We start from the raw sequence: 13591 nt of genomic DNA on the forward strand, positions 1-13591 counted from the left end.
TTTTCATGCAAGTACACAGCTGCACCCTTAATTGGTACAATTCATTCAACCCCCCTACACCCTCCACCCCGTTCTTCAAGCTCCAACAGTTTACAGGGCATCCTGAGCCCCCCCAGTCACCCTGGTATTTTGGCAGACAATCACTCGTACAACGTTAGATCAAATGGACACCGGGCTTCTGCATTGTCCGACACGCCACTGGAACGCATGGATCCCGTAAAACTTCAAAGCGTCTTTCAGGCTCCCCAAAGGCTCTTCGCCTCAATGTAATATTAATGTACCCTTGATTCTTTGACGCCTTTGCTCTCCCTGTAGCGCAGCGCAGATTTACATAGACATGGGATCTGGTGTGGAATTCTTGACCAAAGTTGAGGTTTACAGAGAGTGGCTGCAGACAAAATTCTTGTGCCTGTCTGTTTGAGATGCCACAAATGCAGCTCATTGGGCAACTTTTTGTTTTCAGGTGATGCAGGGCTTCAGGTTTACAGGTCATTAATGACTCTGTGGGTCTGGAGATGCCGCACAGAGCTTGTTGGGTGGCGTTCAAAAGAGATGGAGCCAACGAAGCACAAGAAGATGAACTGTTGAGAGAAAAGAGGAGATTGTGCTCTGCTAATGAGACTCTTGCTAGAGAGGGGAAGGAGGGGTCTTCAGGAAGGGAGATAATCCCTCAGGTTTGGCCTGATACACTCTTGTGTTTGAGAAGAGGGGGGTCACATTCCCAAATTGAGGCCCAAGCCATACGAATGGGCAATCTGGCTCCCAAGTCGATAGGTTAGGAAGGACAAGAGGCAGATCCCTTTTGATTAGCACCGTCTTCTTGTGATGGCATTAGTCTACGCTGGAAGAGGTTGAACATCTCCCCGTCACACACCGACTTCATACAGACCCTTCTAGATGACTCGCACAATTTGACCTCTACCTCTATGTCAGGCAGATGCCGAGATCACGGCCGAGAGTGGACGAGGCCCTGGCATACCGATCATACATACTGACCACGAAAAAGTTCTGGAAGTCAATCTAATGTTTCATTTCAGTTCCATCCATTTCCATTTTTAGAATCAAGAGATGTTTCTACTCCTTCTTTGTTCCGATCTCCACAGTTGATGTGAAAGGCCTCACCAGTACCTTTTCAAGCACATTTTTAAACCCCTTTTTGAGTTTTATATGCCTGTAATTATGTTGATTAAAAGGAGAGGCTTTTGTGCTTCGTGGGGATGCCGGCAATGGGTGCAATTTATGCCCTTGTCAATTAAACAGGGCACAGCCAAGTCTACGCTGGAAGATGGAATGCGAGAAGAGTGCAGAAGTGAGGGCAATGGACTCCCGTAAAGTTTAACACGACTCATTTACTACATCAGATGGTGGTGCCTGTTTCTGAAGGGCTTCGGGAGGTCGTGAAAGGGGCCAGGAAGGTTGCAACCCGACTGCCCGGGCGAGAAGAACCCATGGTGAAGTATTCTCGGACATGGCTTCGGCAACTGTTTGGAGACATTTAGCTCTTCTTCCAATTCTTCTATCTCAACCTGGTTTGGCCTGTGAAGAGCAAGCATTAGCACGCTAACGACGTGGTTGTACACAAGGACCAGCATTGGGTCTGGAGACAGACTGGGTTTGCGAAAGGGTTGTGGTGGGGGCGTTGCTTTGCGTTTGGGATTAGCGGGATGCGATGGGCGCCAGGGACGCACCAAATCACTGCCTGTGATCCCCACAGAGATGGGTTTGAGTGCTTGGCTCCTGTTTGCCTCTCCTCTCGTTACGGTTCTCCCCTTTGTCGCTTTGTCTCAGCGTTGCCAGATCAAGACTTCATCCCACTTGAGAGTGGTCGATTCCCAAAATCTGCCCTGCAATCTGCCGGCCTAGTGGTAAAAGCATGAAGGACAGATGTGCTGCGTGACCCCGCTGGTTGCTTGTTGTTTGCTGTCCCCCCCGCCCTGCACAGAAGGATCCCTCTTACTCTATCAATTCCACAATGAACCGGCAACTGTCCGCAGGACACAATGGGCCGCCGCTAAGTCCACGCACTCCGCGAGCGCGCTCCGGGTTCATCTGGACAGCACTTCAAACACTTGTTTGTTGTTCGGACGACAAATTTGCAATTCTAAAGTGCATTAATTTCCATAATGAACCCAACACCTGTTACTAGGATACAGTGAGTTTGAAACAGATCACTTTACAGAACTGCACAATACTGTGTTTTGCTCAGTGAAATTGGTTGGACTCCTGCAAAAATTGCTCAGATTTAAAAAGTGAAATGAATAAAATAATCACTGCAGCAATAAATAAGACTAAATAAGACCAGAAACTCATATGTAACTTACTGCACATTTCACACTGTTAGAAAATTAAAACAAAAAAACCCCTCAAGCTTGAAAATATATGCACATTATAGTCCACAACAAACTACAAATGACTTCTAAAGACTTTAAATAGCTTCAGTAAATATTCTGCCAACGTTTTCCTTCCTTTCTGCTTGTCGACAAGTATCGACAGCTTTTAATATTGTGTACGCACAATATTATTAACGATCTGACACTTTTTCTGCCATTTATAGCATTAGCTTTGTACATTAAGTGATTTACCCATTTACACTGAATGGTAACTTGTACTGTATGAATTCAGGTTGAGTACAGGGTAAGTAAATATTAACTTTGCTTGCGCAGGAAATGCACATTTGTTATGATCGCAGTCAGAGTGATCGGATGGTGCAGAGGAATAAAGACCGTTTCCTCTTCTGAGAAGGCGGTGGGAAGGCGGTCCATGCGGGTCTCACAGTGGTCATCATCTGTGCTATATGTAGACAAGTGGCTGCTCAAACGGTCACGGTTTGCGGATGTGGGAGCGTCGCTTCCCTCTAACAGTTATTAATATTAGGCGCAGAGGTCAGAGCCGCTGTTGTGGGACGTTTCGTCTCCCAGCCCCCGCCAGGCCTCGACCTCGGGTTCGTTTCAGCAGCTCCTCCTCCAAAACACTACGATGCGCCTCCCGCGGGAAGTTCTGCACAAAATTTACAAGCTTACTAATTTACAGCGTTTAAATAATTTACTTTTTCCTCCCTTACATCCAAAGTTCTCATCCAAGTTTGGAAGCAAATGAACACAAAAAAATTCCAAATTGCTGATTCATATAAGGAGATCAAGAAAACCGTCCAGAATTTATATCGGCTCTTACAATATTGATGAGAGCGTTGAACAGCAAACTTTCCTAGCTGCTTTGCGTAAAAGCATCCGCTGCACGACTCTACAGGGCCGAGGAGGGCTGGTCTGGGGTGTGGGGGATGTGGGGGGTGTGGCATTCATATGGTGTTGGGGCCTCAAGGTGTGAAACTCATTATCGCCTCCTCAGTCCACTCCCACCTCCCGACTCCCACCCCCAGCCCCACCACCCGGCCTATACTTAATGGCTTTATGAGACCCCCGTGGCAGTTCCTGCCTCATTATGTCCAATTTAACGTTGATTTACCGCAATGTGGCCGCTGACGAACGCGCCACTCGTGGGAAGGAGCGTTTTGACACGGCCGGGGGTCCTCGACGGCTCCCCGACCGCGAGCCCGGCCCACACCGCGCCGACATCTCTAATGGTTTGTTTGTGCCGCTTTGGCTAATTGAACTTAACCGGTAATTATTAAAAATGTTTCTGTAAAAAAAAAAGAAAAAAAAAATCAGCGGAGTAAGAGTAGCATTTTGCAAATTGGCCGTGAGTCAGTCCCACGAACAATGAGAAAATCTCTGTTTACGAGCAGCGTGAAGTTAATGTAAAAGGACATAATGAAACACTTTGGATGGGCGTGGCGTGACAGCCGCCGCCGCCGCCGCCATGGAGGAGCTCTTGACATTTCAATGCATAAATTGTCAAGTGTTTCCTTGTATGAGCACTTTCCTGCTCCTGGCCTCAAAAGGGGTCCTTTTACATGGAATGATGATTTTTTTTTTTTTTACTTTGCTTTTGCCAGTTTAGTGACAAGCATGTGAGGTGACTGTAAGTGAAAAGTTAATTTTTTTATACCTTGGGGGGGGGGAGTCACAGATGCTCTGGTCTCTGCAGGTGCAGGTGGTCACAGTGATTTACTGTGCACAACCCACAAATCAGCTTTCGGCCCTCTGAGGGCCATTGCACATCCTCTCCGCTGGGGTCCCCAGTCTCCCGTACACCCTGTCAGTGGGATCCCAGTTACATTTGCCCTCCGCTGGGGTACTAGGCAAATTGTCCTGGCAGTGGGGTCCTGGGCAGATCCTGTTCCACTGCGGTCCTGGGTATATCCTGCCCCCAGCAGGGTCAATGTCAGGGGGTCCTGAGTATACTGTCCCCTCAGTGGGGTCCCAACTAGCTCTGTCTTCCAAATGGGTGCCATCTAGACCCAGCGGTCAAAACCATCCTGGACGCAGCAGCAACAGGGCACGTCCCCACCTCCCCCCTCGTAGCCCTGTTGCCCTGCCTACTGGTGCGGTAAATTCCTCTTCCTCTCCGCAGTGTGCAGTCAGGAGCTGTGATGGGTGGGAGTGAAGACGGGTTCGAGCTCGGCCTGCTGCTTGTTACACCTCTGCCAGTAGGAAGGGATGGGGGAGGGGTGTCAGCGCACAGAGCCATCGGTACGGGTGCGGAGGGTGCTGGAGCGAGGCGAAAGACTCATTTCCCAGCTGGGGGAGGGTGGAGTGGTGCAGGGTGTGTGTGTGTGTGTGTGTGTGTGTGTGTGTGTGTGTGTGTGTGTGTGTGTGTGTGTGTGGGAGGTGGCAGTGCAGACTCCAGGTAAATTAGAGCGGCCGCCGCCAGCGAGAGCTCCATGAACTCATCAGTGACTCAGCTAATGGTCTAACCTGTGACCGATTAGCCGGTGACATCATGCGCCCTGCTTTATGAACAGCAAAACCGCGCCGTAAAAAAAGAGAAAAAAACTGTCTCGTTTTGCCTTTGCTGCCTCCGACCGCTGCCCAGAACTCTTATTAATGCCACGCAGCAAAATGGCTCATCCATCATGGGCAGCCGGTGCCCATCGCAGGGGTGTTTGGGGAAGGGCCCGACGGTCGGTGCACATGACCGCACGGGCGCGTTCACGACTGCGCGCGAATGGGGTCGCAGTGCAACGGCGAGCTGTGTCGTCTGGCTCAGCGTGTCATCTGACACGTACTGGAAATTTAGCTCTCCTCACCGTTGGAGCAATTTAGATGTTTCACATTAACCGGAGTGGAGCGCGGAGGAGCTTCTCGGACCGTTACGGCGTGTGTTTGTGTGCACGGTGGCTCAGTAAAACCCTCAGTAAAAGCGTAGCATAACCTGCAGCAAGATGGGCTTCACCTGGATCTCATCAAGGGCTCCAGTTTATGGGCCAGCGTAGCAGCGGTCGGGATGTTCTGTCATGAGCCGCACTGCCGCCCTCAGCTCCTGCTGGGTTTAACCGTTCCCATCTGCACCCGTGTGTGACCATGTGTGTCACCGAGAACACCGCCCCCCCAGGTGTTTCCCGGACCACCCGCCAGAGGTCATGGCCCTCGAACCCATGCTCTCCAATTGCCCTTTTCTTGAGTTGTTTTAACTTACGGCCCCCTTGACTGCAGCCTCGATGAGCTGTAGGTGAACGAGAGAAAAACAATGATTTTCCATATTGGCAGTGTCTCAAACGTCCCGGCAGCGATAACAGAGGCGCTCCTCAGCCGCTGGGGCAGAGTCCTTTCTCGCACCGCCAAACGCCCTTTATTCTTCGGAAAGAGCAACCTAAAACTCCATTCTGTTCCATTCTCACATAATATGTTTAACATTTTATACAGTATATACTGTATATAGATATATTGCATAGTGGGTTCATATTGCATGTTATTTTCAACTTACTCTTATAATTAAGCAATAAAAGAAATGTAAAATTCTTGAATTAGCATTCTCCATGAGCGTGCATGCGTGTGCGTGCGTGTTCGTGCCCCTCGGAGAATACCGCCCACGGGGGTCAAAGTTCGACGGCTGCCTGGGAGTTGTGGGCCTTCCCTTGTTTATGGTGCTTGTCGGGTCCTGCAGGCCACGCGACGGCAGCCCCCACCCCCCCCACGTCTCGCCTTTCCCACGCTGATAAGGATCTGGAGTGTGCCGTAAAGGCGGTGGCCGTACATCACCGCGTGCCATAAAGGGAGCCTTTTCCCAGGGCGCTGGGTTCGGCTCGGCACGACTTCCCGATAAGGACCGACACCCCCCAATCCACCCCACCCCGCACCATCCGTCGCCATCCCTCAGACGCCCCTCCTCTCACCCCCACACCCACCTCTTCCACAACACTCCTAGCCTCCTACTGGGTCATGGGACCGCCGCCTCATTATTGCAGACAGCACCAACGCCCCTTCTGCACACAAACACACACACACACACACGTGCGCACACACAGACGGGCATCTTCTTCGACTTTTGACCTCCTGCTGCTGTGGCCTGTAAGTTTCCTGCTGCAACCTGTTCAAGCTTTTGATCCCTTTAAGAAACTTCCACCATATTGCAAACACTTTGTTGGGGCAGCAGGTGGCGCAGTGGTTGGAGCTGACACCCTGCAAGTGAAGGACCTGGGTTTGAATCTCACCTCCTGCTCTAGCTGCGTCGTGACTTTGGGATCCTTTCTGCGTGGAAACCATCAGGGGAAAATCCCGCTCGCTGTCTTTTGGTCTGTTACGCGAAACACATGAATTTCTTAGTTTTACATTTTTCATCCTCCTCCCCATTTGCATGGGTGTTGCCTCTATTAAAACAAGAAATCGGTGAGCTCAGCTTGTTGCGCCATTAAAAATACGTCTCCCCTCGGTTTTCTACACCATGAATACATCTCTCCCCCTTATGCCCAAGACTTAAAATCTCACCTATTTATGATGTCATGCCCTACTGAGCAGTTAATGGGTCGTTTCAGCGAGGTAGAACATATAAGATGTGCCTCCGTTTGAGCTACTGCTGCTGTACGGTACAAAAACACACTCAAGGCATAAATAGTTTCCCCTTCGTGACCCTGGAAAAGATCAAAAGACACTCTCTGTAACTACAGTGCCATTTTTAAAAAAATCATAAATTGGATGAAAGGTCTTGGAGTCATCCTTGACCCTACCGTAACGCCAAGCTGTGGAGCATACGGTATAATCAATGAACTGGCATGTTTACTGGCCCTAGCGTTGCAGGTTCGAACGTGACTTCAGCTGTGCGTGCACAGTCGGCATGCCGTCCCTGTGTTTGCGTGAGCTTCCTCCAGGCCCTCTCCTGCTGAATTATAATTCTTGCATAATCCACTTAATCTTTGCTGGTTTAGCGCAGAATCCAGAGGTTTAGTGTAGTTTCAGACCTGTGTTATGTTTTACTTTCTGTATGAATGTGTATATATGCAAAATGCATAACCCCCCCGTGCTGTGTTCCGCACAGTTTCTTAGTCGCCCGGTGGAGGGACCCGGGATCCCTCTCTAATCCCTCCAGGGAACGGCTCACCCCAAGGGGGTAGATGAAAGCCAGAAAGTCGCTAAAGTGCAAGCATTTCGTCGTTACGCGGGGGTTGTCCGTTGGCCGGAACAGCGCCATTCCGACTTCCCGGATGGGCTGAGTCAATGGACGCGGTACCGAGAAATCGACGGGGGGTGTCAGTGGGAGCCGACCGGGTTCCAAACGCTGCCAGGAAGTGCCTTGCAAGGGCAGCTCCTCCAGTGTGAGTCACCCCGGGGAGCCCCCCCTCCCCGGCAGAGACCTTCTACACACCTCCAAGAAGCACTTGCTCCTTGGACGTGAGAGGGTTCAGAAGGCACCTGGTAAGCTCCTTTCTGTCTAAAAGGAGTACAGCAGAAGTGGCTGAAGCCACCGAATGGCAATAAAGCAGAGGGAGAGTCAGGTGTGGTCAAGACTTTTGGGACCAGGTCCTGAACCCCTGCATTCGCAGTGTCAGTCCCACATCACTGCTCTGTCAGACGGTTGAAGGACAGAGCACCTTGATGAACCAAAGGAGGGGCGCTCGAGTTTGCGGTTCCTCCTTCCCTGCAAGTTCCAACCAGGACCGAGTAATGAGCCATGAGGCACCCCGCCTCGGCTCGGGTCACACGGGGCCCCTTTGAAGTGGGCGCTAACGCGTCAAGCCGTGTCCCGGCTCTGGAGAGCAAATCCCTCCTGCTGTGAAGCTCTTCATCTTCACCGCTCTTCACCGGGCAGCGTGTGTAAGGCTTTCAAATCTTGTTTGGAATGCGCTGCGGACAGCGAGTGCTGGAGCTGCGACTCGGAGGGGCTAATGGGCACCAGGCAGTCACTGAAATTATTTCAATCTGGAGACGAGCTGGATCCTGCTCTCGCCGTGGCGCATGCTAAATGAACCCTTTAATCGGGGTTTTACCGTTGCGTAACTCTGCGACACATAACTGATCCCGGTTTGGAAGTGGCCCATGAGAGGCCTGCTGGACAAAGAAAGACGGGATGCGGCGGTTTTCCGTCACCGCAGGTTTCGATCTGCAGGACCCCCAACGTTAAACTCCAGGAGCAGGGCTGGGTATATATAATCTGAATGAATAAATGTATATATAATCTATGTGCTACTTTATATTATAACAAATATAAAATTAAACAATCACTATGTCTTCCAAGGGAGAGCCCCTGGCACGTTGGTTTTTTCCCAAACCCAAGCAATATTCGGACCCTTTCAGTGTGCCCAGAATTCCTTGTTTCACCACTGACCGGGAGAAGCAGTACATCTCAGTTTATGCGTTCGCCTGGTTGTCTCCAACCATGGATTTTACTCACTCGAGTGATGCTCAGTTCGAGAGAGTGGAGCCCTATACATTAAGGGTGGTCCAATTCCTGTTGGAAGGAGTCACTGTTCTGCAGTGTCAAGACACAGGTTTGAAACCCATCTCCTGCTCTAATACCTTTTAATAAACTAAGAGTAATGTAGTAAAAGTTACCCTACTGTATAAATGGATAAATCATTGTAAGTAGCTCAGACTGTAAGTCTCCTTGGAGACAGGGGTCAGTTAAATGGACTTACCTTGCTTACACTGGTATTGCAATGGCTCTAAACACCTGTTGAAAGGAAAGCAAGACGCTGGCTGAAAATTCTCACAATACTTATTGCATGAATGAATCTAAGTAGCTTTCGGTACAAACGCAGTATTTTAGGTTTCCTTGGACAAAGGTTCCAGATGAATGCGTAACTAAGTATATGTTTTTTATGTCTCCGCACCTCACTTATGTCCGTCACACTGAAAACATGGGTCACGGTTACCCCCGACTTCCTTCTCAGGTCAAGTCAACCTTCCTTTGGCAGCCAGCCCTGTCACACTGACTCTCGGTTTGACGCTTCGCTGGAAAAGTGCAACCTTTCCACCCCGCCACCACGAGATCAAACCAGTCAGGCACGGTCGTCAGTGTCCCTGAACCATATCAGGCAGCATCTTGTTTCTGTTGCTCTGCCACTTCTCCTTAGATGGCCTGAGGTTCCAAATTAACACAGAGCCTTTACAAACTGCCGTCGAGCACAAAAGTCCAAAATACATTCGTTCTGGCTTTTTGAACGTAATGACAATCCCATTTCCCACAGTTACTTACGAGTTCTGCAAGAATTCTAATTAATGACATTAATCACTGTCACATATATTCATATTCATAGTATTTACACCCGTGTCCCTCTCTCTCTCTCTATATATATATATTTAGATGTGCATCTGAGCATTCTCTATTTGTACAAGAAGTCATAAGATGTCTAGAAGTACAAAGCACCAGTTGTGAAAACAGTTTGACGTTTTCAGCTGGGCGCCGGTCCGGTAGACTCTGTGAGACACCGAATAGCTTCTGTTCTTCTCTTTCCGTGTAGAAGAGGCTTTCCTCATGTGGTGGGTTGGCTCAAAATTCTGCGGTTCAGCGATACAAACAAGGGCGCTTTTCAGTAATTTATTTCACATGGTCCTCGGATGAGGGCTGAGCATCGTGTGTTTGAGCTCAGATTCTCCTGCTGGACACGAAGCTTCGCTGCTTATTGAAGGTCAACGCACGCCAGCAAGGGCACTGTGCTCCTCCACCTCTGACCTCTTGGCACTCCTAGTCAGGGAAGGTCCGAAATCAAAACTCAACCAGTTCTCAGTTCTTCTCCAATGTGCTGGAACATACTCCCTCCATCCCTCAGAGCTGCTGAATCTCTCTCATCCTTTATCTTTTCAGAGTCGCTTCTCTCCTGATCTCCTGACAGCTACATCAATGAGCTCAACACCATCTGATGTGATTATCTATGTATTGGCTATTTGATTGTCACTTCAATGGGCAGCTACTGGAGGGATATGAACCAACAACTTGGTGGTATCAGACAAACAAGCTGTGTGTTGATAATCCTGTGTCTGTCTCTTCATCTGCTGTTACTCTGAGCCGTATGTCACTTAAGAAAAGTATCTGCCAATAGAAAAACTATTAGTTTAAAACTGCCCAGGAGCAAATCCATCCACCGTTGGCCACATTTTTTATCTTTTCTGGTTTCCTGCATAAATCTCTCTCTGCGAGTCTCTTCTAGCATCGGGTCTGACATCTGCCGGCATTTTCCACGGATGGCATTGGTTGATCGGTGCCACAATCTGCCCGGCGGTCCTTGGAACACGAGCGTGGGAACTGGTGTGTGGGTGGCTGGATTGTGGGTATGTGGTGGGCGCTTGGCGGAGGTGATGCTTGGAGGCAGTGGGTGCGGAAACAGGAACGGTGATTCTGTGTGATATGAAGAAGTGCTTATTTGTGTGCCATTGCGCTGTGACAGCGAGCGCTGCAGAGGAGCCACCAGGGCAGAATGATGTGCCTCAATAAGCAAGGTGGGGAGCTCTTGGCAGTCTGAATCCAAGAAAGTGCAGAACTTTTCTTGTAATTCAGGGGACCTCAGGACATTCCAATGCACCGCAATATTATTATAATCACTTTATTTCAGTTTTTCTAAAAATAGATTTGCTAAGAACCGTCTTCCAACACGGCATCATGATCATTATTAATTTTTCTTTTGAGCGGCTGATAAATTGGCAAAACGAAACTGAAACTTGCTTGCTTTTTTCATATATTGCGCTGTGTTTTGTTAAAAGGAAACATTTCAATTGATTTAAAAAATCACACCTTCGATATGTTGGGATGAGCGGTCAATCGGACGTCCGGTTCCCGGCCTCCATTCCATTAGTCTGGTCATGGGCAGCTGAACTCTATATCTGAGATGAACGAGCCCCAGGAATTCAATAAATGGTATTAGTTTGATTACAAGTCATAGGCTGCCTGCGTTGGGAGAACTGCTAAAACTGGTACATTTATACATCACGCATGTCCTTCGAGAGAAGCGCTTTCCGATCGCTGGCTTGTCGTAGCACTGGATGAGCGTTCGTTCCAAATGACCCGATGGTCTTCCATGTCATACGCACCCCTGGCCAGTCCTCATATCCCGACCCGCCCCGGCGGACAGTTTAAATGCAAAGTAGTCCAACCGCAGCAGTGACCAGTGGACAGATGGGCATTCGGCATAAATGACTGCAGCAAAAAATACGCACTCGCTGGGATGGGCGGTTGTGTTAAATTGCAAGGTATGCGAGACGCTCACGATAAACAAGTCAGCTAAGCTGCTAAATATAAAGCTTAAATGTGCAGATGGAGAAATCATCTGGGAATGTCCCTCCTGCCCCGCAACCTCGGCCACTGCGGGCCCCTCACCAAATCCAGACGCAAGTTGTTGTTGTCACTGGGAGCTGGGGAGTGTCGGCCTGGCATGTGGTGGGAGGGGGCCGTTGGTGCTGAGCAGGTGTGCGAGGGATATTTTTAGCTCACGTGAAGCGGCAGGTGGGCTGTTGGGAGGCATTCCTTGACTGCTTGCGTGCCCCGGACTCGGGTTCGAATCGCAGGCTTCTGGAGCCGGTCCCGCCAGCGTTGTGGCGAAGGGAGGAAGCGGCACGCAGTCACACGCGGGCACACAGGGCTAACTCCGAGAGAGCGCGTGCAGCTCATGGGGTGACACCAAACATCAGCGGGAGTCGATTCCAATCCCTTCTGGTTTAACCCTGAGTAAAAAACTGCTCTGGGGCCGCTCAGCGTTTCTGGGCCGTAATTGTTCTCAGGGGTGGTCTTACGATCTGTGGGACTGTAACGTATGAATATGAGCACGGGATCACCTCGGGGGATGGGGGAGGGCGCAAAGACGGATAGCGGGAAAGGGAAGGAGGCACGCGGCTGCCCTCCTTGGAGAGATAAACGCTCGCTCCCTCCTCTCGCCAGAAGGGCCGGCACGGAACACGAGCCACGGAAGTCGTGCCTGTAACCCCCTGAACGGCGGGGCAGGGTGGCTGCCGGCAGGAACTGGAGCGCGCGCGGACGGCACGCAGCGGGTGGTGCTGTTGCCGGAGGGGCTTGGGGAGGGAGGGGGGCGGTGGAGGCAAGTTCAGCAGAGAGCAGAACTTTCCCACAGTCTGGGGATTTGACACATGGCTCTAGCGCATTCCGCAGCCCGCAGCCGGCAGGTCAGACAGGCAGTCAGGGCACACGGCCGGGGAAGGGGGGCCGGTTCCGCCCTTGGCACTGGCTGGAGTGTCGAACGACGATGGGGGGGTAGACGGAGGCTGCACTCTACTGTTAACTCTTCCTTCTCCCAACAAGCATCCCTGCTGCCATAAAATTCACCAAAGTCATTGTGACCGGCAAAAAAACACACGCTTCTAAAAAGCAAACTAACGACGAACGTGTACCGTGATTTTTTTTCCTCGTAGTTGTCATCATACAGTATCTGCACTATTTGGTTTATATAACTGTGTTTAATTAGCAGGTTCCCCACACTGCGGTTGATTCCCGATCATTCATTCGTTAGGTTAAGCTGTTTGGAGAAGATCTGCTGAGCTGAAACCACAGCAGAGCCCAGCGCTGTCAACCCCTTACAGTCCTGCACAGCGTCCAAGTCCAAATGAGGTTTGAAGGCAATGTGAAGGGAAGGAGTAGGGGGAGACTATCCGGTTCATCAGTCTCCTTCGCGAGGGCTTTGGGACCATGGTTCGCCTGGCCCGCAAGGACCCTGCTCATGCCAAGTGGCGGGGCCACTTCCTCTCCCTTTTCAGAACTTCCTTAAATAAATGTTCTGCATGGCATGGTATAAAAGGAACCGGGGGTAACGATCGCGACACTTATAATCCAACCGAGAAGATAAATCAATCCCGACACAGACCACCCAGACCCCCCTGTGACGGCACATTTGGGTTAGGAGACCAGAGACAAGAAGGAGGGGGCGCATACTGACAAAGGGGGGTAAACGGGGGCTTGACTATGAAAGCCTGGAGGGTACATTATTTTCACCCGAAAGCCATGTGAAACCTAGTAGCGTCAGAGTTCGGAGGCTCAAATTGCCAATTAAGCTACCCCACGGCACAGGCCTCCACAGGCCTCCACAGGCCCTGCGTTCCAGGTTGCGGAGCAGCAGCCGCGAGCACCACCGCGAGAGGAAGCACGCTGTGCTGGGAGGAAGCGCCGCAGCTCTGATCTTCATCTCCGGATGGCAGCATGGCGAGGAAGTAAATACAGAGATCAGCATGACAGAAACCCCGCCCCGAACCCTGCCCGCGCCCTGCTGACATTGTCACTTCCTGGTAATTAAGGCCTGTTCCTCGCTGCTGTCAGGGGC

This window comes from Scleropages formosus, chromosome 25, assembly GCF_900964775.1.
Source record: "Scleropages formosus chromosome 25, fSclFor1.1, whole genome shotgun sequence".
In the NCBI taxonomy this organism is placed as follows: Eukaryota; Metazoa; Chordata; class Actinopteri; order Osteoglossiformes; family Osteoglossidae; genus Scleropages; species Scleropages formosus.